General features: G+C 44.8%; 1 long non-coding RNA gene across 1 annotated transcript in view; it reads right to left on the bottom strand.

Annotated features, from left to right (window-relative positions):
• LOC115098036 overlaps positions 1-26940 on the bottom strand; it is an 81308-nt gene that overhangs the window by 10171 nt on the left and 44197 nt on the right. The window contains exon 3 of the long non-coding RNA XR_003858394.1: positions 5711-5818. This is a non-coding gene — a long non-coding RNA (uncharacterized LOC115098036). The remainder of the gene's footprint in view (positions 1-5710; positions 5819-26940) is intronic.

Here is a 26940-nt window from a genome sequence, read left to right as displayed (position 1 = left end):
CCAGCCTGCTGCCCGTCCTGACCCCAGCATGCTCTTAGAGGCTTGCTTTCTATTCCACCCTTGGTCCCCACCTATGTCCTGCTGGCTGTCAGAACCCAAGGGCTCAACCTGCTGGGGAGGTGGCTGGTATAGGTGAAGCTCCATCCTGTCCTGCATCAGGGTGCATTCACCACCTGTTGGCCGTAGGCCTCGTAGCTTTGCCTATGAGGCTGCATCAACTACGCCACAGCGTAAAGGGCTCACCCCTATGCCAGTCATCACGCTCAGAACAGCATGACCAGCGACAGGAAAGCATGTACAGGACATTCTGGTCGCATCCCATACAGAGAATGGACACCTCCTTGTAATATGGGTAGCCAGAACTGACACTTCTGCCCATGCTCGTCCCTTTACAGCACAATAAACACACACAACACAAGTTGGGGGATCAAACAGGCCGCAGCTTTATTACCAACACCCAGGAGCCCGAGTCAGATCGCCATAACAATAACGCCCCCCCCCCACCACCACCACCACCACTGCCCATCCATTACTGACCAGCAAGACGGGCACGCGCAGGCTATCCCAGCCTGTATGAAGTGACATCATTGGAACATATCCCACGACCCCCACCACCACCCAGCAAGGAGCCGATCATGTCGACCCCCCGCCACTGTCCAGCAAGGAGTCGTACCAACAACAACTGCACCCAGTTGTTCTATTAGGAATCCCTGCCATGACCCCTGTCAAGTCAAACAACTTTTAACCAAAGCATAACCCCCCAATCGGCTCGGGCTACCCGCCCCCACTTTTAAGTTGCGATAACGAAACCTCCCCCGAACAATAACAACCCAGTAGGGGTGGCGGGAGGGTTGCAGTGTCAGGCTGCACGGAGCCAACGGTCGCAGCAACAGCGACTTCCCTCCCCCCTCTCCCCCTTCACCCCTCCCCCACCAATTTGACCTGCCAGGCTTGCCCACGTGAGCCTGGCACCATATTACAATGGCCAGGCAGGTATGGAACCTGCCTGACCTTACAGAACGCGAAACGCTCATGGCGGGGCTGAGTGGCGTGAGGTCGACTCCTTAGAGTTGCGTCGCCATCTGCAGACCCCTTTTCCTACTCTTTGGCCTCTCTTCCTCCACAGGGCCTGCACGCTGCTGTGGGATTGATAGGACTGAAATTCTAGCTGCCTGCAGTATGACCATGGCCTCTGATTCTGTCTTAATCTTTGACATGACACCGCTGATTGCAAATGCCAGACCCCCTCGGAAACAGCCAGCGGTACCTAATGTTTTCCTTACGAATCAGAGTGGTCACCATTTGCAGCTTCCCTGTGTTTCCGTAATGTGTCTGGAGACAGGTACAAATTACAATATCATTGCCTTCCCAGGAGACCGATCCCATCTTTCTCACTAAGGTCATAATTGTCTCCTTCATTAGATAGCTATGGAAACACACAATAATATCTCTCAGGGCATTTCGAAGGGCACTCCCCAGCATCCTAGGTGCTCTGCCCGGAACAATCTCTGTCAGCTCCTGCTGCTCCCTGCCTAACCCCGCTTGCCTTTAAGACCACCTGGCATAACTTTTGTACCACAGCAGAGGCATTTTTATAAACCTCCATCATGGGCAAGCCTCTGATCCTTAGTTTGGAACGAATCGACCTATTTTCTAGGTCTTCTAGCTTGCTGGACATATCCTTGTTAAGGTTTTGTAGCTCAGACACAGATTATTTTAGCTGCATTCGTTTTGTGCGGCTTGTTCTTCCATGCTGGCCTCCACATCCTCCGCTCTCTGTGCACAGTCCAGCAGCTCCAATCAGACTTTATATCTGTTTGTATATCTCTAAAGCGATTGCAGAAGTCGGTCTCAGTGAGGGTTTCTCCTGATCTCACTTCGGGAAGTGTTTCAGTCTTGCCATGGCCTGGCCCCACCATTTCTCCTTTCATCTGATGATCCATCCTGCGGGCTGAGATCTTCATATTGGGATTCACTCGCATTGAACAAAAACTGTCTCAGATCGAACAATTTTTTTTGCAGGCTGTCATTCCTGCTCAGACCTGGCTTCCAGCTCTGGCAAGAATTGCCAAGTTTACTCACTCTGCTCAGGGTCCATCAAGCCCAGCATCCTGTTTCCCACAGTGGCCAATCCAGGCCATAAGAACCTGGCAAGTACCCAAAAACTAAGTCTATTCCATGTTACTGTTGCTAGTAATAGCAGTGGCTATTTTCTAAGTCAACTTAATTAATAGCAGGTAATGAACTTCTGCTTTTGCAGAGAGGTGGTGGAGAACTTATTGCCTAAGCATCCATCTTGCCAGGATAATGTCAATCTCCTCCCCCCCCCCCCCCCCAGTAGACAATTTTAATGATAGTTTATAAATTACTAATAGTAGGTCTGCAATTTCATTTTTTAGTTCTTTCAGCACTCCGGGATGTATACCATCTGGTCCAGGTGCTTTGCTATGTTTTAGTTTGTCAGTTTGCTCTATTACATCTTCTATGTTCACTGAGATTTGTTTGAGTTCCTCTGACTCATCAGCTTTAAATATAATTTCTGGCATGGGTTTAGCCCTTATATTTTCCTCAATAAAGTTCGAAGTAAAGAATTAATTTAATCTCTCCCTATGGTCTCGTCTTCCCTACTGCCCCTTTAACCTCTTGATCATTTAATGGTCCAACTGACTCCCTCACAGGCTTTTTGCTTCAAATGTACCTGAAAAAAGTTTGCATTGCAAGTTTTTGCTTCCATGGCAAGCTTCTTTTCAAATTCTCTCATTGCCTTCCTTATCAATGCTTTGCATCTAACTTGCCAATGCTTATTATGTTTCCTGTTTTCTTCATTCGGATCCCTTTTTCATTTTAACCATGCCGGTAGTTGTTTAGCCTTCCTTCCACCTTTCGTAATGTGTGGAATACATCTGGTCTGGGCTTCCAAGATGGTATTCTTAAACAAGGTCCATGCCTGCTGTAAACTCTTAACCTTTGCAGCTGCTCCTTTCAGTTTTTTTTTCTAATCATTTTCCTCATTTTATCATAGTGTTCCTTTTGAAAGTTAAATGCTATCGCAGTAGATTTCTTCAGTGTCCTCCCTCCAGTTAGAAGGTCAAATCTGATCATGTTATGATCAATAATGCAAGTGGCCCCAAAACTATTACCTCTCGTACCAAATCCTGTGCTCCACTAAGGACTAGGTCTAAAACCCTTTTTGTTGGTTCTTGTACCAGCTGCTCCATGAATCAGTCATTTATTTCATCTAGGAACTTTGCCTCCTTAGCATGTCCTGATGTGATATTTATCCAGTCAGTATTGAGATAACTGAAATCGCCCATTATCACTGTGCTGCTGATTTTGTTAGCTTTTTGATTTTGTTAGATTTCTGGTAGCATTTCATTGTCTGTCCATTCTGGACAGTAATACTCCTTTTCACATGAAATTTCTATCCATAAAGATTTTGCAGTGCATTTGCTTCTTGCAGAACATTTATCCCATTTGACTCAATGCCCTCTTTAATATATAGTATCAGTCCTCTACCAATTTGATCCATCCTTTCATTGCAATATAATTTGTACCCTGATATCACAGTATCCTGCTGGTTATCCTCCTTCAACCAGGTCTTTGAGATGCCAATTACATCTAACTCTTCATCCACTGCTATATACTCTTAACTTTCCCATCTTATTTTTTTAGACCTAGTATTCATATACAGACATGACAAAGTATGTGTTTTTGTTTGAATAAACAACCTGCTCATCAGCTGAGAGGGGTAATTTAGACTTTTTCAACTCTGTCTGTTCATTACTTAATGACTCGTGGGCTACTTTTTGAATTTTTTACACCTCTTTCTTGGGAATCCCTAACTTCCTGTTTTCTTAGTATCTTCAAAATACATTATTTCGAACCTTGCGCTCCTGAGTTTAAAAGCCGCTCTATATGCTTTTTAAAGGTTAGTGCCAACAGTCTGGTTCCACCCTGGTTAATATGGAGCCCATCCTTTTGGAAAATGCCCCCACTTCCCCAAAATGTTGCCCAGGTCCTAACAAACTTAAAGCCCTCTTCCCTGTACCATCGTCTCATCCACGCATTGAGACTCTGGAGCTCTGCCTGCCTCTGGGGTTCTGTGCATGGAACTGGGAGCATTTCTGGGAATACAACCCTGGAGGTTCTGGATTTCTGTTTCCTACCTAACAGTCTAAATTTGGCTTCCAGAACCCCTCCTGTATCTTCCTACGTCATTGATGCCTACATGTACCAAGCCAGCCAGCTCCTCCCCAGCACTATCTAAAATCCTATCTAGGTGACTGATGTGTGAGGACTACCACTTTCGCACCAGGCTGGCAAGATACCAAGAAATCCTCACGTCCTCCAGCATCACAGCTATCTACATTCCTAATGACTGAATCGCCAAGTATAATGGCCAACCTAACCCTTCCTTCCTGGGCACGTGCCCCTGAAGCCAAACCTTCAGTGTGAAAGGATTCTAGATCAACTTGAGTGTAGGTCCTAGCTACAGAATTGCTTCCTGACATACCAAGGTGATGCTCTCCTTCCAGGTGACCTTTCTTCTCCAAGGCAGCACAGGGGCTGCCTGATTGGAGGTGGGACTATTCACTATGTTCCTGAAGGTCTCCTCTCTATACCTCTCTGTCTCCTTTAGCTCCTCCGGGTCTGGCACTTTACCCTCCAGAGATCAGACTCGTTCTCTGAGGGCTAGGAGCTCTTTGCCCTGCGTGCCCACATACGAGCAACCAGCAACTCTCCACCAGTCACTACAAATGACAAAGCTACTGGTGGATATTTGGTCATCCTCTATTTCCAAGTTTCTTTTCCATGAGTGGCAGCCTCCTCCTACTCATCCTCATTCCTTATCAACCTCTTTTGCCTTCCATACTACCATAACACTTTTGTTGTTGAAGGATTTTTATTTTTTTTTTTGGAAAACTCCAAAACCTTAATTCTTCATTTTTCTGGTAATGGCCTACTGTGCCCCCATGCTGGCAAATCCCTTTGCTTCATCTCTAAGACATCACTGAGGAAGCTATGGATTTTCAAGTGCTGACAAAAGCAAGGAAGTAGAATTCTAATCACTCTGACTACTCAGCAGGAGCTCAGCTAGTTCATTAACTGATCTGTGCTCATTGCTTGGCCCCTTAAACAGATATAATATTCCTACATTACTCAACGCAAAATGTGTCTTGGCTCTCACCCGATACGGGATTCAGCTTGAGACTCCTTTTCCGTTGCTGAAATGTAGTTTGATACAAACTCATATTTTACCCTTCCCCTACACTACTTGAGATGACATTTTTGGGGGAAAAAAATTAAATGAAAGCAATCCCAAGTTTGTTAAAAATATGAGAAACTGTATTAGGAGATTCATTAATAGGTATTTATACAGTCAGTCCAGGTATTTGTTCACAAGATTACAACATGTTTTCTTAATATTAGGGCAAGGTCTATGCCTTGTCTGGTTTATTGATCTTATAAATCATATTATTTCCAAACACCATCTTGTAGGTTGTTGTGATTCTTATAATTTGTTCTTCCTAAGGATTTTCTTTACTTTCCTGTGTTCTCCCATCTCTGCCTGGTCTTTAAGATATGATAATCAGTGTGTAAGTATATCCTTTCAAATAATTATCATATATTACACTCTACTCATCTCTGTATAATTTCTTCATATGCATAATCGTATTTGACTTCCTTATGAATGTAAAAACCATCTTACCTTGGGCAAGTTAATCTTCATTGATTGAATATCTAATTCATTCGAATGTCTCAGCAAAGTCATTGTCTCATAGCAAGCAATGATACCAAAGGAAGACTCCATTTTATGCTATTTTGCAAAGAAACAATAGGAATGATTTATATAAGTTGTTTGCCATTAGCATAGAATAAGAAAAAAGCTGTTACTCTAGCCATGTATTTTCCAGCTGTTTCTACTTCACAATATTTTTGTTTTCAGATTTTTCCAGTTGTGACCCACTGTTGCTTACCGAATTAGGTATTAAAACTTTAAAAAGCATCTTTTCCCATCATCACAATTGAGATATGAAGTTGAGTCTTTCAACTCAGCCAATAAATTCTGTGTTAAAGAAGTAACAATGCTGTGCACCCCCCTCCACCATAAACTCTTTACAAATTCAACACAGTCCAGAAAAGCTCAACTGGGAAATCAATCTTCTGATAATAACAAGGTTAGAAAGGTGATTTCCCTTTGGGAGTACAGGAGAGTGCCAGATGTGTTCTTTGTGGATGGCGAAGACCCTGGATCATTGCTTTGCCCATGTGGCAAAGTTAGTGGGTGCAGCCAATGAGTATAGCCAGTGGTTCAGAGTGCAAATTATCACTACTTTATTCAGAGCAAGAAATACTAGAGATGTGAATCAGAACTGGAATCGGTTCGGTTCCGATTCAAATCGTGCATTTTTTTCGTCCGGCCCGATCGTTGTTTTTTTTTTATCGGCTGTGCCCGATCCGATAAACAAAAAACCCACCCTGACCCTTTAAAACTGCTCCCTTAGCCTCCACCACCCAAAAAACCCACCCAATCCTTGTTTATCAGCCGACAGCCTGAGCGCGAGAGAATGCTCCCAGGACCCCCACTGGACCACCAGGTAATTTTAAAACGTATTTGGGGGGGTCGGGAGGGTGGTGGAGGCTAAGAGAGCGGTTTTAAAGGGTCGGGGTGGGTTTTTAGGTTGTGTCCTAACTCCCGTTAGTTTGCACTAACCCGATTAATGATTTTTTTCACGATAAATCGGTGGAATTTCTATTGTATCGCACTCTTTAACGATTAATGACGATTTAAAAAAATATCAGACGATATTTTAAATCGTCAAAAAACGATTCACATCCCTAAGAAATACATCCTAAATAAAACGGCTGATGTACCATCATTGCCAGAAGAGATTCCCAGCCATGGGTGGGGTTGAATGATTATATGCTTGGGATTATATTTGACCTACTCCATGTTCTTGTTCAGACAACCAGGTCTTTATTTTTCTTCAAAATGACAAGTAGTCGAGCTCAAGGAGAGCTTCCAAAGGCATCATATTCCACAAAGGCACTCTGTTTGGTAAAGGGTTGGACAGTCTTGCTGCAAGACATGTTGGCACTGCCAGCAGCAACTGCTAGGAAGATTGCAAGACTTTCTGAGAAAGATACTGGTGCAACAATCCAGCCAAAGAGCATGGGATTCCTCAAAGATTTATTTCTTTTATTTTATTTTATTTATTTATTTAAAAGTGCTTATTTCCCGCGCCCTCCAAAGTTCGGGGCGGGTTACAACTAAAACATACATAATAACTCCCCTTCCCCCCCCAATACCTAGCTACAAATCAACTTCATAATTAGTTTGAATCATGTCCACGTCTCAAGAAAAGGATCTGTGATGAGCTGTCTGCTGGTTGCATTTCTGCTGGTCAAGCTGAGCCAGGCCTCATCTTAATCCCCCTACGAAAGGTGGTTCTGTAAGTTCATCCATATACAGAACTGGCCCTTTACCAGCCAACAGTTACTGTGTTACCAATCTAATAAGATAAACTGTGTGCTTGTCTTATTGGCCTGTAAGCTCTATGGAGCAGGGACTGTCTTTTTTTGTGCGTTTGTACAGCGCTGGGTATGTCGTATGGCACCATAGAAATGTTAAGTAGTACTAGTGGTAGTAGAAAGCTATTTCTCATCATATTTGTTATAGAACAGCGACCCATGATCCTCTCCGTGCAGTTCTATTACAGGAACTTTCATTGGTGGTAGTTTATTTTATGCATTTATTTATACGTAAACACTCACCCCCGTTTACCGTATGATTGGTATTGATATTTCCCTTTCAGAATGCTCATGTCCAAAAGCACACACTCCACTTTTTTTTTTTTTTTATAAAGGCCGAGCAAGACTAAAAGCTGCACAGCAGGCACAAATTTATGAGGTTTTTTTTAACAATACCGATACCTCCCCATGGCTCTTGGCCTCAGCTGGAACACAAGGGTAGTATGGAGAAGCAGGCAGGCATCCAACTTGCCAAGAGGTGGATATTAGCCCTGCTGCGGTTTGTAGATGCACAGATCATATGTTTTCTACCCAAGCAATTGAGGTTACTAATCTAAATTATGCTTCAGCACCTGTCTATTGGAGCTTGAGAATGTACCCTCTCTATGGGTGCCACATAAAAATCATATTTGACTGCAGGTTCTGAATGCTGGCAAGGCATAGCTTAGGGTGACAAGCTGAGCCACTCCTGGTTTTTCTCCATGGCATGCAGGGAGATGTAGTTTCGATTTCCCTATTATATTCTCTAAGAAACAGTAGGACTATGTGCAATGGGTGGGAGGAAACAGGACTGGATCAGCTTGTTTCCCTGGACATGGAAATATATAGTCACCCTAGCATAACCCATATCAGGATGCTCAAGCAAACTTAATACACCATGTTTTCTATTTAAAAAAAAGGTTGGTTTCTGCATTAGCAAAAATCTCCATTTACTTGGTTAAGCCGAGATCATTAACTACTTCTTTGAGCATTCACAAGTGTATAAATTCAGCTTTGCTCGTCCTTCCAGCTATTGTACACGGCATTAGTGGATACAAAGTGGGTAAAAAGAACCGAACACTAAGGAATAAATCAATGAATTAGTAAATCGATTAATTAATAAAAGAAGCTACTTTTATTGTTTGGCCAAGTTATGCGGTGTATACGTTTTATAAATAAATTCATTCATTCAAAAAGGGTGAAACATTTTACCTCAGGTTAAAATATACAAATGAGCTAAGATACAGGGTCACCGCAGCTCCTTAATAACTCTTTCTAAAAGTTCATCTATCTCCCTATGTGCTCAAAGGGAGGGTCACAAATTGCCAGCCTAGCTGTGGCCTCCAGGGAGGGTGGCCAGAGGCAGTGGCACAATGAGTAGCCCCTGCCACTGGTGTCATCCATCAGGGTCCCTCCCCCCCGCCTTTCCCTCAGCCCTACCCCTTCCATTTCAATGGGGATTTAATGATGATGAGTACAGCCCCCCTCCTGCTTTCACCTCACCCCTGGGATGCTGGGAACAGACAGACTTTCATGGAATCCTTGCACTCTTTCTGACCTTTGAACTCAGGTGCTGGCACTTTTGGTGGATGAAGTGACATCATTTCTAGTAACCTGCCCCTGGGGGGGGCTGGAAACAGACTGAATCAAATGAGAAAATGAGTTTTCATTTATCTTGTGATGATGCACGAGGTTACATGAAAGACAAATAGCTTCGTCTGACTTTTCCTTTATCACTGTCATTGCAATTAATAGTCTGTGGTCTTCGTTACTGTGTTACTGCTAAAGAGACTGTAGGCCCCCAGGGTATGTTAACAAGAGGGAAAAAAAACAACCTGATCTTCTAGAAGTTTTGCCTTACTACAATATGCCAACCAGGTTCTTTTTAACTTCTTATTAAAGTAGCAATAGAGGATCAAAATAGCAATCTGTTAGCATCTGGACTCTAGGTCTTCCTTATTTGGTCTTATTCCCAGGTCTCCTTTCTTTGCTTTCATATTTTATTTCTTGCTTCATCACACTTTTGATTTTTTTGGGAACAAAAGGTGCTGACCTTTTCTTAGGCCACAGTCCATGATTTAAATTATTGCCTGCCCTGAGTCTGCATACTTCAGCTGTTTGTGCATCTACATCAGTGGTTCTCAGCCCTGTCCTGGGGACCCCCCCAGCCAGTCGGGTTTTCAGGATATCCACAATGAATATGCATGAGAGAAAATTTGCATACATTGCCTCCATAACATGCAAATTTTCTCTCATGCATATTCATTGTGGATATCCTGAAAACCCGACTGGCTGGGGGGGTCCCCAGGACAGGGTTGAGAACCACTGATCTACATGCACCAGTCCGACGCCTGCACAGGGTTTGGATCAGCAGTGCCCAATTGAGTTAAAATAGGGAGGAAAGGCTTTCAGGAACATTAAGCACAACTCAGGAATTGAATTAAAAACAGAATTAAAAAGGGGAACCTGAAATGCTTTAACTGTCAATTTAATATTTTTTTAAGTCTATTTTTGTGGGTACTACTGCTTTAAAGTGCCAGTGGGCAGCCAACATGTCTGGATTTCAGCATTACCCATGAATATTCATAAGATAAATCTGCGTATAATGACTGCAGTCTGCATAAAACTACCAGTAGACTGCATAATTTGGGTGTGCTAGACGACATGCCCGCTTGTAGCCTTCAAGGACTAGATCTGGACTGCTTGTAGCCCTCAAGGACTAGAGCTGGCCATCTCCACTTTGAAGAATTAAACAGTCTCATGGGAGGCCAAAAACCATGACTGGCCGGGAAATAATGAGGCACTGTGAGTTGCCTTATCCTTAACTCAAGGTCAGCCACATTTGTTACTGGCAGTCAGTTCTAGAACCCAGCCTCACACCTCCGCTCATTAAATCAGAGGCCAGCTCTTCAGAACAAACTTTTCTTTTGTGAGGGGCAGGTTAAAATCAGATGTAAATTCTGGAACGAAACAGCGTTTGACCTTTATCATAAAGATTTCCAAGTGGTGAAACACTTCGGAAGGCTTTTATATTTCATATTCTTTTATGATTGCGCTATTATCTTTGTTTCACTGGCGTTTCCTTGAGGTTAATTGAAAAGAATCCGTGATTGGCAATCAGTAAAACAAATCTGGAGAGATGAAGTCTTTCTGCATGCACTGGGAAAAGAAGTGTCACACCAAGGGATGGCTGGCTAAGCGCTGGATGCGAATGTGTTAAGAGTATTAATTGTGATGCTGCAGTATTAGTTCCAAGGAATGCCTGGTTGGTGTCTGATTCTCATCTTAACAACAACATAAACTAATTAGAAGGGGTTGGGAAGTGAACTTCCCTGCATGGAAATGAGCTATTATGAAAGGAATGGATATTTTGTTAAGTTTAATGCAAATGATGTTTGTTTGAGGTAGGCCAAGTTACGACCAGCTGCAAAATCTTATCAAGCAGCTGATTACACAATTGGAACCTTTTTTTTTTTTTTTTTTTTTTTTGAAAGGGGGTCACATTTATGTCATTGCATGTGGCAGAATATTAAGAGAGGAAACACGCACACTACAATAAGCATAGTTTGTTGGCGAGCAACGTTCAAGATACTTTCCTTAGAATGTAAACGTTTGCATGGCATTGGTTCTCTTTGTTTGCATAATAAACTCTCCTTCTATGTTCCTGGAGGTTCATTGCATTCTCAGGAAGAGTATTGGTGGTGCCTTCATTTAAGGATTACACACTGGCTGCCACAAGCAATAGATCTTTCTTTGGAATCAATGGCATCAGAGTTTGCTCCCTTCAAGATCTGGCAGTTTTTCGTCAGCATGTGAAATTGTGACTTTATTTTTTTTTTTTTTTTGATTTGGCGAGTGCAGCTAATAGCAGCATGGCCTGGGCAGCTAACTGTGTCGATGGTTGTTGTTTGTTTTGCCCCTATATATCTAATGCAATACAGTGTTGGTTAATTTCTGCTGAATAGTTGGGACAGCCCGGGTTCTGAGAGGCGTTAGGTCCTATTGTTTGTTTGGACGTTGGCTGCTGGATTAATGAATGTAATATGGTGTTCGAAGGTTTTATTGCCAGATGTTGGAGTGGTATATGTAGAATGTGGGCATTTTTTCCTGCATTGTTGATAGCCCCAAAGCCTCTCAGCGCAACATAGGTATTACCATCTGTACATTTCTGGTTGTGGGCTGCAGGCTTGAGTTACAAAATCTGTGGATTTTATTGCAGGGGCTTGGGATGGGGAGATGGGTTATCATGTATGATAGATTGTTGGTTTTACTGTCTGTTGTTTGTTATTTTTATGTGCATTTTTTATATAATGATTGTACCTTGCTTTAGAGTTTTCAAATTTAAGCATGCAAAAAGTATTTAACATAAATAACAAATAACTGCTATACACAGTCACTGCGCAGTGTCAAGTGTACACACAAGGGGTCCTCCCCTCCATTCCCACTGAAGATCCTTCCTAACGATGCTATCCCGTCATCCATTTTGGCCCATCTCGCCCGGCAGCTGCTGCACCAGAACCTAGAAAACCCAGAAAACAGCTTGAGAGGAGATATTATCTGTTCGTTCAACAAGGGGAACCAGTGGCTGGATGATTTCTCTGTTCATTGAAGGATGCTGCTTCTCTTCTAACTTCTAGCTTGTGATCTCTGTTATGCAAGTGAGGGATTATTGGGTTCTCCCTTTATGGGGAGAGGGATGGCGGGGAAGGGAGGGGGAAGAAGGGTAGAGAGAGAAGTTTATACTTCAAGGCCTTACTGGTGGGAACTGCCAAAAGAAACTCCTGACCCTGTTCAGATTATCCACACTAACCCAATAGTTCCCCAAAGCTATTCTCTTGAAATAATGATTAAACGAAGAATTTTACAGACGAAATAAAACATTTACAATCTATTTACGGGAAGGTGATGAAGCAGGCTGCGGTGCTCTGCACGCCAGGTGTTGCCCTGGATCTGCACAGCGCAAAATTATTTATGACAACACCTCAGATTAGAACAGCAAGAGAGCAAAAGGAAAAGACTCAACCAGTCAGATCAAAACAAAAAAAAAAAAAGGTTTTTAAACCACCATCAATGGTTTCGAAAGCTCTGTGGCTGTTTAAACAAAACCAAAACCAAATCCTGAAATTGTCCCGGCCACTTCTATATCTGCTTCTCTCGTGCTATTCCGAGAAGCCAAGAAGCTGCCCCTTCAGCTGTACTCCAGTACTCCAGGGTCTCCCCTCACAGATGTTTCAGACTTCACATGAACTGGCAGCAGAACCAATTGTAATCTAATTAACTCGTATCTTTTACACTTAATCCAGGATGACTAGGAAGTCTTTTTTCTTTGTGCAATAGACTCTGCATGGTATTCTTTTCTTTTTGGCAAGATGTGCGTTTCGTTAAAGATGCCAAAGTTGATTAATTCTGTGTTAAACCTGACCACTCACCATAATTCAATAATTTAAACAAGCTATGATTTGCTAATTTCAGAACGATCTTCCTTTCTCTAAATACGAATACATCCACTTTTATTAGGTCATTATTTTCTCCATTGGCACAAATATGGTTTATAACATAAGAACATAAGAAATTGCCATACTGGGTCAGACCAAGGGTCCATCAAGCCCAGTATCCTGTTTCCAACAGTGGCCAATCCAAGACACAAGTACCTGGCAAGTACCCAAACATTAAATAAATCTCAAGCTTATTAATTAATAGTAGTTTATGTTTTTCTTCAAGGAACTTATCCAAACCTTTTTTAAACCCAGTTACACTAACTGCTGTAACCACATCCTCTGGCAATGAATTCCAGCGCTTATCTATATGCTGAGTGAAAAAGAATTTTCTTTGATTTGTTTTAAATGAGCTATTTGCTAACTTCATGGAGTGCCCTAGTCCTTCTATTATCTGCAGACAGGCCGATACAGTAAAGTTCACGGGAGAGTGGGCGAGCGCCCACTCTCCCGGCGCGTGCACAGGACACTGGCCTGTGCGTGTGATTCAGTAAACTAAAATATTTAAATTAGGGCCGGCGGTAAAAAGAGGCGCTAGGGACACTAGCGCATCCCTAGCACCTCTTTTTGGACACGAGTGGCGGCTGTCAGCGGGTTTGACAGCCGACGCTCAATTTTGCCAGCGTCGGTTCTCAGGCCCGCTGACAGCCACGGGTTCGGAAACCGGACACCGGCAAAATTGAGCATCCGGTTTTCAACCTGTGAGCCGCAGGCCGATTTCAAATTTTTTTTTTTTAAACTTTTTTTTAACTTTCGGGACCTCCGACTTAATATCGCCATGATATTAAGTCGGAGGGTGCACAGAAAAGCAGTTTTTACTGCTTTTCTGTGCACTTTCCCGGTGTCGGCAGAAATTAGCTCCTTCCTTTGGGTAGGCGCTAATTTCTGAAAGTAAAATGTGCGCCTTGGCTGCACATTTTACTTTCTGTATCGCGTGGGAATGACTAATACGGCCATCAACATGCATTTGCATGTTGCGGGCGCTATTAGTCTCGGGGGAGTTGGATGCGGGTTTTCGACTCGCTATTACCCCTTACTGAATAAGGGGTAAAGCTAGCGCATCCAAAACACACGTCCAAATGCAGGTTAATAGTGCACTCCACCGGAGCACAATGTACTGTATCGGCCTGAGAGTAAATAACCAATTTACATTAACTTGTTCAAGTCCTTTCATGATTTTGTAGACATCTATCATATCTCCCCTCAGTCATATCTTCTCCAAACTGAACAGCCCTAACTTCCTTAGCCTTTCCTCATAGGGCCGCTGTTCCATGCTCCTTTATCATTTTGGTAGCCCTTCTCTGCACTTTCTCCAGTGCAACTATATCTTTTCTGAGGTGCGTCGACCAGAATTGCACACAGTATTCAAGATGCAGCCCCACCATATAGCAATACAGAGGCATTATGGCATCCATCATTTTATTTGCCATTCCCTTCTTAATAATTCCTAACATTCTGTTTGCTTTTTTGATCGCTCCAGCACACTGAGCCGACGATTTCAATGTATTATCCACTATGATGCTTAGATCTCTTTCCTGGGTGGTAACTCCTAAGATAGAATTTAACATTGTGTACTACAACAAGGGATATTTTTCCCTATATGCATCACTTTGCACTTGTCCACATTAAATTTCATCTGCCATTTGGAAGTCCAATCTTCCAGTCTTACAAAGTCCTCCTGCACTCAATCCGCTTGAGATTTAACTACTCTGCATAATTTTGTGTCATCTGCAAATATGATCACCTCACTCACTGTACCCATTTCCAGATCATTTATAAATATATTAAAAAGCACCGGTCCAAGTACAGATCCCTGGGCACTCCACTCTATACCTTTTTCCACCGTGAAAGCAGACCATTTAATCCTACTCTCTGTTTCCTATCTTTTAACTATCTTGTAATCCACAGTAGGACATCGCCTCCTATCCATGTCTTTTTAGTTTTCTTAGATAGAAGCCTCTCATTATTATTATTATTATTTTTATATTTGAATGCCTTCTGAAAATCCAAATATTCCACATCTACCAGTTCACATTTGTTTATTCACCCCTTCAAAAAAATGTAGATTTGTGAGGCAAGACTTCCCTTGGTAAATCCATGCTGGCTGGTTAGATAAACCATGTCTATCTAAATGTTTTGTGATTTTATTCTTTATAACAGTTTCCATGATTTTTCCCAGCACTGAAGTCAAGCTCACCAGTCTATAATTTCCCAGATCACTTCTGGAGCCTTTTTTAAATATCCGGGTTACATGGCCATCTTCCAATCTTCAGGTATAACGAATGATTTTAATGATAGGTTACAAATTAATGAAATAGGTCTGAAATTTCATTTTTTACTTCGTTCAGAACCTTGGGGTGTATACCATTCAGTCCAGGTGATTTACTACTTTTCAGTTTATTAATATGGCCTACCACATCTTCCAGGTTTACCATGATTTGGTTCAGTTCATCTGAATCATCACCCTTGAAAACTGTCTCTGGAATGGGTATCTCCCCAACATCCTCTTCAGTAAACACCGAAGCAAAGAAATTGTTTAATCTTTCTAGGATGACCTTAGCTTCCCTAAGTGCCCCTTTAACTCCTCAATCATGTAACGGTTCAACCAACTTCCTTGCAGGCTTTCTGCTTCGGACATATTTTTTAAAGTTTTTATTGTGCGTTTTTGCTTCTATGGCCAAATTCTTTTCAAATTCTCTCTTAGCGTCAATGTCTTACATTTAACTTACCAATACTTATGTGTTGTGAACCTGCCCACAAGGAGGGTGGGCAGGTCCCCTACATTTGCAGCCAGTCGGGCCGCTGCTGCTGCTCCACCGAGTGAGTCAGTCTGCCGCCGTCCTCCATGGTCCGGAGACCGCAGCAGTTTCCTGCTCTGCGTGGCATGGCTGAGCTGCTGAGAGCCGTTCCACGTGGCTGGGACCGCCGCTACCTCTCCTGCCCTGCTGGGAGCCTTCCCATGTGGCTGCCGGGCTGTCGTTGCGCTGCTGGGGTTCTTTGACGGCAGAGAGGCCATCCTTGTTTTGCCTGCTCCTGCAGGTGTCGGCATTCAGCGTCCTTCTTCAGTCTTCCCGGCTGTTGCCACTCCTGAGGTCCTTGGATGGAGCCATCCACGCCACTGCCACGCCTCTCCTGAGGTCTTTGGAGGGATTCGTCCATGCCACTGCCGGCAGGGTCCTCAGCCGGCAGGGAAGCCATCCCTGCCGGTGCCTGCAGCCTGCCTTCCTTCTTTGTGGCATGGAGTCGCTCCTGCAGTCCGTTCCTCTTCCAGCCTGGGTCCTCCACGTGGCTGAGGATGCCGCCAGAGGATCCTGCTCTCTCCCAGCTTCCTAAGGTGTGGGCTCGCGCCTCACTTCTGTATTTGAAGGGCCAGCCAGGTATGGCCCCCTGCTAGCTCCTCCCCTGGGCGTAGTCCTCTTCAGCCCTACAAAAGGGCCCAGTGTTCATTCAAGCTTTGCCTTCGTAAGGAGTTAGACGCTCCTGGGATCTTCCTGTCCTTCATTCTAGGAGTCGTCCCTGTTCCAGCTCTTCTTCAAGGTCCTGTGTTTCCTGTTCTTCGATGGAGCTCCTCGTCTTGTCCAGTTGTCCATGTTCCAGTCCAGATGTCCGCCTGCTATTCCTGTTACCCATGGTCAGTCTTGTCTGTCTTCCAGTTCCTGCAATCTGTGTTCCAGTCCAGATGTCCTGACCCCTTGGTTCCTCCTTGCCACCTTTCCTGGCGTGCCATGTCGTGGTCCGTGACCAGCCCCACGGGTGGGCTGTTTAGGGCGCCTCGTGGTGCAATGCCTTCCTCACTTCTGCAGCACAAGCCTCTGGGAGACTTCCGCTTATATCCTTGTCCCTGGTCTACGGAGTCTCTTGTGCCTGCTCCGCGCACGCCAAAGACTCTGCTAGTTCCTGTGCCGTCCCAGCGTGGTTCACGACCTGTGTAGGGCATGCCCCAGTGCAGGCCTCTACAGCTTCTGAGACATGCTCCGTTCATTACTCCACTTCTCGTCTGGAGGCTACTTCGAGTCCAGCATGGTCCGCGACCAGTCCCGCAGGTGGGCTGTGTAGGGCGCGCTGCGTCACAGCCTCAACCCAGTACTTTGCTTGACTCTCCTGAATACCTTGAACCTAGTTTGAGTCTTCTGAATACTTTGTTCATGAGTCTCGACTATGCATCAAAGTTCCTCGTTCCTGAGTCTTCGTTTGAATCTCCATGTTCCGGTCTTCGTTGCCCTGGCCTCCATCTGGCCTGCCGCTTCTTGCCATTACCCAGCGGCAGGTCCGAAAGGGCTTGGAACGGTTGGAGGACTGTTCATACGACCACCATTGCGTTGATGGTCTTCCCGAAGCGTGCAGGTCCGGAGGAGGGTCAGTATTTTCAGTCATCCTTGTCTCCTGTCCAGCCTCGCTCCTGACCAGCCCATGCTCGGGCATGCCTGGCCTGCTGCGGCACCTCTTCAGAGTTCCTCTGGGGTCGAGCCTTGGTCCAAGAACACACAAACCCCTGGAAAGTGGAACCACTCTCCTAGCACTTCCCAACATTATGTTTTATCCTATTTTCTTCTGATGGATCCTTCTTCCAATTTTTGAAAGAAGATCTTTTGGCTAAAATAGCCTCTTTCACTTCATTTTTTTAGCCATGCTGGCAATTGTTTTGCCTTCCTTCCACCTTTCTTAATGCATGGAATACATCTGATCTGTGCTTCTAGGATGGTATTTTTTTAACAATGTCCATAACTGATGCACAATTTTATCTTTGTAGCTGCACCTTTCGATTTTTTTTTTTACTATTTTTCTCATTTTATCAAAGTTTCGCTTTTGAAAGTTTAGTGCTAGAGCCATGGATTTACTTACTGTCCCCCTTCCAGTCATTAATTCAAATTTGATCTTATTACGATCACTATTGCCTCTCTCACCAAATCCTGCGTTCCACTGAGAATTATATCTAAAATTGCTCCCTCTCTTGTTGGTTCCTAAACCAATTGCTCCATAAAACTGTCATTTATTCCATCCAGGAACTTTATCTCTCTAGCATGTCCTGATATTTCACTTACCCAGGCAATATTGGGGTAATTGAAATCTCCCATTATTATTGCACTACCAATTTGGTTAGCTTCCCTAATTTCTCTCAGCATTTCACTGTCTGTCTCACCATCTTGACCAGGTGGTTGGTAGTATACTCCTATCACTATACTCCTCCTCAACACATAAGGAATTTCTACCCATAAAGATTTGATTGTACATTTAGTCTAATGCAGGATTTTTATCCTGTTGGATTCTATGTTATTCCGGACATAAAGCGCCACCCCACCACCAAGATGCTCCTCTCTGTCATTGCGAAATAATTTATACCCTGCTATAGCATTATCCCATTGGTTATCCTCTTTCCATCATGTCTCTGGGATGCCAATTAAGTCTGTCATCATTCACTGCTATACACTCTAATTCTCCCACCTTACTTCTTAGACTTCTGGCCTTAGCATACAAACACTTCAAAGTGTATTTTTTGTTTGTACTAAAATTCTGCTTTTCAGTTGACAGGGCTAAATTGGAATCTTTTAGCTCAGGTGAGTTTTTAATTATAGGCACTTGGACTACTTTTCTTATTACTGGAACCTCACTGTTGGGATGGCTTAACTCTAAGGCTTCATTAGTGTTCTTCAAAGGTACCTCCCTCCGAACCATGCACTGCTGACTGTCGGCTTTCCCCTTTGATTTAGTTTAAGAGCTGTTCTATCTCCTTTTTAAAGGTTAGTGCCAGCAGCCTGGTTCCACCTTGTTAAGGTGGAGTCCATCCCTTCAGAAAACACTCCCCCTTCCCCAAAAGGTTCCCCAGTTCCTTACAAAACGGAATCCCTCTTCCTTGCACCATCATCTCATCCATGCATTGAGACTCCAGCGCTCTGCCTGCCTCTGGGGACCTGAGTGTGGAACAGGAAGCATTTCAGAGAATGCTACCCTGGAGGTTCTGGATTTAAGATTTCCACCTAAGAGTCTAAATTTGGCTTCCAGAACCTCCCTCCCACATTTTCCTATATCATTGGTGCCCACATGTACCATGACAGCCAGCTCTTCCCCAACACTGTCTAAAATCCTATCTAGGTGATGCATGAGGTCCGCCACCTTCGCACCAGGTAGGCATGTTACCAGGTGATCCTCACGCCCACCAGCCACCCAGCTGTCTACAATCCTAATAATCGAATCGCCAAATATGATAGCTGACCTAACCCTTCCCTCCTGGGCAGTTAGCCCTTGGACACACATCCTCAGTTCGAGAGGACAATGAACCACCTGGAGAGCAGATCCTTGCTACAGGATCATGCTTTCAGATCATAAGACCTTCCTCCTCCAAGGCAGCATCAAATTTGGTGTTGTTAATAGTTAATTAAATGTTATTTCTTTCCTCAGTTTTGTAAATTACCTGAACTGTATTAGGTGGCTAAATATCCAGAAGGTCCACCCACTGCAAAAAGTGACCTTTGGACTGATTTGGGGGATACCTGACCCTGTCCCACTGCGAGTTTTGCATGCCTTGGAGTGTTTCAGCATCAAGGCTTCTGTTCCAAGAAGGAATCAGTATTTCTGGCTGCATTTTTTACTTTCATGAATCAGTGGGATATTTTGTTTCCCAGTGAAGCCTCAGACTATCTGCTGAACTGCATTTCATTTTAGGAAATGCAAATGTTTTATTACACTGATTATGAACATTTGGATTTATATGGTTCCCTTCACATATATATTCTTAAATATCCTTGCAACTGGATTTGGGACATTCCAGAATGCCTAAACATTTCCAAAGATTCGAAAGGCTAAGGAACAGTATTATTACGACCTAATGAAACTAAGATGACCCTCTAAAGATCATATACTGACACTTAAAGGCAGAAGGGGATTTGCCATTGTGTTCTCATGAACATTTCTATGTTCTACTCAGTAGACCACATTTCATCGTCTTCTCCATATTTTTTTTAATTGTTTATTTATGATTTTAACATGTAAATACAATACATGTTTTTTTTACTTTGAACTATGATGCATGCCTGCTTCATGTTTTCAGTTAAGATAAATACAGAGGAATGGAAGGAGCAAAATTATTTTATTTCATAAAACATGATGGCAAATAAAGACTGTATGGCCCATCCACATCTCCTGCTCCTCTCCCTCAGAGGTCCTCTGTGCTTGTCCTATGTTTTCTTGAATTCTGATATGGTTTTTGTCTCCACCATCCTTTCTGTGAAGAAAGATTTCCTCAGATTACTCTTGAATGAACCTCTTTTCACCCTCCTTTCCACTGGAAGAGTCCTGCTTCCCGTGCATTTATTACTTGCTCAGTGGTGTTCTGAAGTGATGCAGGATGCATGTCATCACTGACATCACACGTCAACAAAATGTCTCACTCCATGACTGTTAAAACAGACAGTGAAAGGTAATTCAATACCTTGGAAAACAAATTTGCCATTTTATTACATATAACTAAAATCCTATTGTTCTAAGGTCAGGTTTAGTGACAGCCAGAAGAGTGTTAACCCTCCCCAGAGTACAGTTACCTCCTTCTATACAGCGCTCAGGAGAGGGTTAAGGCTGTACCCCACAGTAGAGATAACCCTATGTACACAAAGCCCAGGAGAGGCTGAGGGAGTGGGGGAGAGAGATAAGATAGAGACCTATAAACACCTCAAAGGTATCAATAAGCCATTAAAAGCAAACCTTTTTCTAAACAAGGAATGCTCTCCAGCAAAAAGTCAATGTAGGAAGCTCCAAGGAGTTAAGACTCAGGAGCAACACAAGAAAATATTTCTTCGCAGAAAGGGTGGTGGATGCCTGGCAAGGCCTCCCACGGGAGGTGGTGGAGACAACAATAACAGAATTCAAAAACACATGGGATAAGCACAGGAGATTCCTAGTGGCAAAGCTTGAGATCAGCTGTGGTCTAGGATCAGAAGGTCCATCTAATCTGCCCTACTTCATCCCTGGGAGAATTCCAGAGTCTATGGGCCTTCTCATCCTTATTTACGGTCATATTCTACATTTATTTTCTGTTTAATATAAAAGTTATTCCATTGCAACTGGATGAGTTGGTTGTCACAGGTCTGAATCAGTAAACACCTGCTTCAGGGGTCTATTTACTAGCTGTGGCATTTTTCCCTGCTGTCACCACTGCACCATCAGGGATAATTGTAAGTGGATCTGGGTACCAGGGGGCCCTCAATGAACCTCTTGAGATGTAGTTAACTGTTCTTTAAATATCATGGTTTGCAGATTTCACTGCAAGCCATGATATTTCATTTCCGTATTCATGACCTGATTTGGATGCCCATATTGCAATGAGTTTTCAGGGGGAAAGATAATGTACAGTATTTGAAATACCGCACGGTATCTGTGCATTAAGACATTTAGGGGCAGATCCTAATAGAAGCGCGCGGGCGTACTTTTGTTCGCACAACCCTGCGCAAACAAGAGTACGCCGGATTTTAATAGATACGTGCGTAGCTGCGCGTATCTATTAAAATCCGGGGGCGCGCAAGGGGGTGAACATTTGTGCATCTTGCGCGCGCCGAGCCCTGCGTGCGCTGCCCGTTTCCTCCTTCCTTCCGCCTCCCCCCACCCCACCCCCCAGCCCTATCTAAACCCCCCCTACCTTTATTATAAAAGTTACGCCTGCCCAAGGTAGGTGTAACTTGCGCGCGCCGGCCAGCTGCTGGCGTGCAATTCCCCGGCCCGGGAGCATTTTCAGAGGCCTCAGCCTCGCCCCCAAAACGCCCCCAGGCTGGAACCACGCCCGCGGCCCTGCCCCCAGAATGCCCCCCCGATGACACACCCCCCAGGAAAGCCCCGGGACTTACGTGCATCCCGGGGCTTGCGCGCGCCACCAAGCCTATGCAACATATGCTCGGCGCAAGCAGGGGGTGGAAGGGGCAGCTTTTCGGGGGTTACGCGCGTACCCCTTTGAAAATCTGCCCCTTATTGTGCAGTAAAGCTCTAATGCAGCTTACTAAATGACCCCATGAGTAAAGTTTCAAGGACTAATCACCGTGCTTTCCTTTAAAAAGCCAGAAGTAAAAGTGCTGAAGAGGCAATTACGTGGCTGAAATAAAACCAGCTCTCTCTTATCATATTAGAAACACAGAACATGATGAAGACCGCCAGGCCCATCTTGTCTGAACATTCCCCTTCCCTATTTCAGTGTCCTCCATCTTAAGCAAAGAATTGTGCTTGCCCCTTGTTAGTCCACTTTGAGATGTAGAAGAGAGTCAACAAACAAGATGGTTTGAGTAGTCCAATAAAGCAGTATCAGTCTTGCTTGTTGATCCTTAATACTACTTCACTAGCTCAGGAGTTGCTTGACTCTGGCTGTATATCCTTGCTTCCCCACTGCTAAAGATCCTCTACACTGGTCCAGGGTTGTGTCCCCCCCCCCCCCACACACACACACCCAGATCACCCCCAAGACACTGCTCCAGTCCTGGTTTAGCCCCATTGTGCCATGGATTTCTAATTCTGATTTCACTAGAAACACAGGGACATCTCCACGCGTGCAAAGGCCAGGGTGGGGGAAACCAGGACCAGGTCAGCATCTTTGGGTTGACCCAGGTGAGGTGGCAGTTCTATACTTGCCCCATGCTTCCCAGAACTCTTCTTACTGTTCCTGCCCCCATCCTGGGACGCCATGCCATGCAACCATCAACAACCCTGAAATGAACTCTGGAAGCAAACATCCACACGTTTCTCATCTAACTCATGTGCCATGTGCTAGACAAAGGGGCCGATGCAATAAAACGCACCCAGTCTAGCACACAGGCTAATGAGCAGTTGGACACATATTTTGGACGCGCCAGACCAGTCCCCGGTGAAATAAAGAGAACCAGCACATCCAAAACGTGCGTCCAAACAAAGACGTAGCTGATAGCACTCATCACATGTAAATGCCATGTCCTGATTCTCTTCAGGGCCTCTTCCTAGGCGCCGGCGCGCACCTCTTCAAGTTATTTAAAGGGCCCACAGCCGGATATGCCCCGGGCCCCACCTAATGACTGCTTCCTGCTTCAGTCCTATAAAAGGGCCCTGCCTGCCTTCAGTCAGGGCCTTCGCATCGAGTTTCACAGCCGTCTGTGTCTTCATCTGCAGTCCAGGTCCTCCGTGGTCTTCTTCTGCTTTGATGGCTCCATCTTCATGTTCCTGATGTCCGATGTCTCTTTGTCCGTACCTCCAGATGTGTTCATGTTCCTGATGTCTGATGTCTCTTCGTCCGTACCTCCAGATGTCTTCATGTTCCTGATGTCCGATGTTCCTTCGTCCGTACCTTCAGATGCCTTCATGTTCCAGATGTCCTGGTCCTCCGTTGCTTCGATGTTCCTGATGTCCTGATCTCGTCCTCCATCTAGAGCCTACGACGGCTCCAGTGTGGTCCGCAACCAGCCCCTCGGGTGGGCTGTGTAGGGCGTGCTGCATCACAGACTCAACTTAGCTCTTGCTCTTGACTTGTTGTTTACAGAACCTTGCTTCTGATCTTTGTCTACAGAACCTCACTCCTGACTACTTCGGTTCTAGCGTGGTCCGTGACCAGCCCCGCGGGTGGGCTGTGTAGGGCGAGCTGCGTCGCAGTCTCAACTTAGCTCTTGCTCTTGACATGTTGTCTACAGTACCTTGCTCCTGAACCATTATCCAAGAGTCTTCGCTTGTGTCTTCGTCCAAGAGTCTTCGCCTATGTCTTTATCCAAGAGTCTTCCATGTCCAAAGGCCTCCGGCTGCCCTCGTCCTCTGTCCGGCCTGCCGCCTATTGCCATTACCCAGCGGCAGGTCCGAAAGGGCTTGGAACGGTTGGAGGATTGTTCATTGAGCAACACTGCATTGCTGGTCTTCTTGGGGCGTGCAGGTCCGGTAGAGGGTCAGACCTTCAGTCTCCTTGTCTTCGCTCCAGCCTTCTTTTGTTCCTTGTCAGCCCATGCTTGCATCAGCTCACCTCTCGCTGTGCTCTCGGGGCTCCTCCCTGAGTGGCGTGGCGATCCCAGGGCTAACATCTCCCGTCAGAAGTGACTGCGCCTCCATGGTCGCAACACACGTCTCCTGGGCGCCCAATGCCAAGGATGCACCAGGGAGACACAATTTATCCGTAGCGTGTCCTTTTTAGTGAGGCAGCTCATTTGATTATTGCATCGGACGGCCAGGAGAGGTGGATGCGTGCACGCACAGAAAAAAAACGGGTGCCCGGTTTGTATGCCCATTCTTATGTGCAGTGGTACTGCATCGGCCCCAAAGTGAGCACAGCCTGGAAGAACCAGGAAAGCCCTCCAGACCTCTGTTTCAATTCCTTCGTTAACCCTGAACTATTGGGCTTTAGCATATAATGAAACAAAAACATCAGATGAAATTTGTATCAGCATCACTAGCAGCAAACCAAGACTGCGCTAAAGGTTTTTAACTCATGTTCATAATGCTATTCTTTTTTTTTTTTTTTTCACACAGTGGTATAATTTTACACTTGAATGTTCGTATCATTTGGATACATTAAACTGACACCGAGCAGAAGCTGAGAGGAAAGTGTTTTTGAGTGGCTGATGGTGGCTTCCCCCCCCATTCCCCTCTACTGTCTCTCTCCATAAATTTGCAGTGCTTAAAATCTCAAGTGGTATCAGCACAACATAGGATGAAGGACAAACAGAAATGTAGAACTACAAGAAAAACAGTCCTAGAATCTGAGGTGCCTGCTAATTATCAACTGTTGTGTACATTCATTTCAGTGTCTCGATTCAGAAGGCAAAAACACTGGTATCATTTCATATTAGGTGTGGAATAACACATGAAAGGGTTGGGTGTGTGTTGAAGTGAGCGTGCATGTGTGTGTGTGTGTGTGTGTGTGTGTGTGTGTGTGTGTGAGAGAGAGAGAGAGAGAGAAACAATGCACGCATAAACTTTTTTTTCTGGAGGATAAATATCATTACACCTTGATCCTGGAGACCCAGAACTAGGTCCGATTTTAGCTTGGGCTGTAGCCTGAATGTATGCAAATACATCTAAAATACAGATCTGGTTGAGGGTCTTAAGGGCCAAGTTCAGTAACCACTGCTCAAAGCCGGGCTTCCCAAATCTCTCCTGGTGACCACACATCCATTCGGATTTTCAGGCTTTCCTCAATGAATACGCATGAGATACGTTTGCATACACTGAAGACTGATGTTATGCAAATTCTTCTTATGCGTATTCATTGTGGGTATCCTGGCTGTCTGGTCACCAGGTTTGGGAAGTCCTCCTCTAAGTGCTTCAAGAGTTGTAGGCCTTGCCCTCATCTCTCTACCTGGTTAAGTGCAACATATACAACCATATTTAAGAATATACAATAGCTAATTTCATGAAGTACTGATTAGAGCTGATAGCCCACATTTATTATGAAATGATGTTAGTGGAGTATAAGCCAGTATTTAAATAGGACTGCCACCTGGTTTTGGTTCGGCTAGAGGTTGGGGGGGGGGGACGACAAGCGGATCTATTCGTGATTCTCTCGCTGTAGGGTGCATGGCCAAGTCCTGCTTGTCAGAGGGGAGGGGGCGGGAGGGATCAGTATTATAAATCTCAGCATGCACTTGGGTGGGGGGGGGAACACCAGTAGCAGAAATGCTGCCCTATTGGCAGTCCTAATATTTAAGACAGGAAGCAGATGAGTTCACAAGATGAGATATCAATCCATGCCCAACATAAAGGATTACCCTGGATGACGTTTGGCAATGGAATTCTAACGCACGACTTCGGCCCCATTGGGTCACTCTTCCCATTCTAACGGCAGGGTAGAAGGGCCATGGCCCAGTTTTAATCTGTTGCAGTAACTGTCAGACAAGAGGGAGGAAGCGCTCAGCTTGGGTACGAGCGGGACCCCATCCCGACTGCCTCTGGCCAGCAAATGCGTCTTCCCACGTTCATCTGCTCTCCTCGGATACGGCTGCCGCTGAAGTCATCCATCTTCCCCGGGAGAACATGCTTCCGACATGGATAACAGATACTCCCCGCGAAACCCGACACTGTAAGTAATTGCCCCTGAAAATAAGAAGTTATCGGGGCGAGTGCTGACACCCTCCTGATACAGATCGAGCTGAAGCTTAAAATACGGAGATAAGCAGGGGAAAGCAAGGTGATTCTATTCCATTCCATTTCAGGAGGAGACAGTCTTAGTGCATTAGCAGCACCATCAATCTCACAATCTTAGTGAGTCTTCTTTGGGGTATTTATTAAGTGTCTCCTGTTGTCCCAGGCTCTCTCAGTAGACAAGAACTTACTCTCAGGTGCATACTAACCTTGTGAGCCAGCGGTATGAGGACCCCGCTGCTATTGGCCATGATGGGGTATCAAGCAATGTGATGATGCTCTGAAGCGGCAAAGAGGGACATCATAAAAATAAAAACAACAACAACAAAAAAAAATACAATTATTCTCCATGTCTGCTCCCCGTGTCATAATCCCAGAGCACGAGCGCATGGATTCAACATCAAGGGGTGTTGGGAATTTGAAACATGTCATCAGATCAGTCACCGCCATGAAGGGTATCTTCGCCACATTAAGTATCTATCTGCCTTAAAACACCGGACTCCCTGATTCTTGGCTTTATTTTTTCCCTCTGCTGTTCAGTGCACACCCCTATGAAACAACAAGATAAATAACAAAAAAGAACATTTCATTCAAGCAGCATAGTTTGGCTATCTTGACAGCCAGAGCTGTTTGTAGCACTCAAGGACTGGAGTTTGCCCGGATTGGTGCATGACTAGGCATTGCATGAAATAAACTGGCAAACAGAAGCAAGGACTGAAAGCCCCCTGACCCACTTAACCCCCCCGCAGCTCAGCGAGGCTCCAGGGCTGGATTTTAACGGGCAGGCCAAGCCTCCTGCTCCCAAAAATGCAACAAGTCTAATTTCTGTTGTTGTTTACGGAGCAGTTCCTTCCGAAGCCTAAGCCACATT

Source organism: Rhinatrema bivittatum, chromosome 8 (genome assembly GCF_901001135.1).
Source record: "Rhinatrema bivittatum chromosome 8, aRhiBiv1.1, whole genome shotgun sequence".
In the NCBI taxonomy this organism is placed as follows: Eukaryota; Metazoa; Chordata; class Amphibia; order Gymnophiona; family Rhinatrematidae; genus Rhinatrema; species Rhinatrema bivittatum.
The sequence above is the reverse complement of the archived record's forward strand: the minus strand, read 5'-3'. Positions and strand labels throughout refer to the sequence as shown.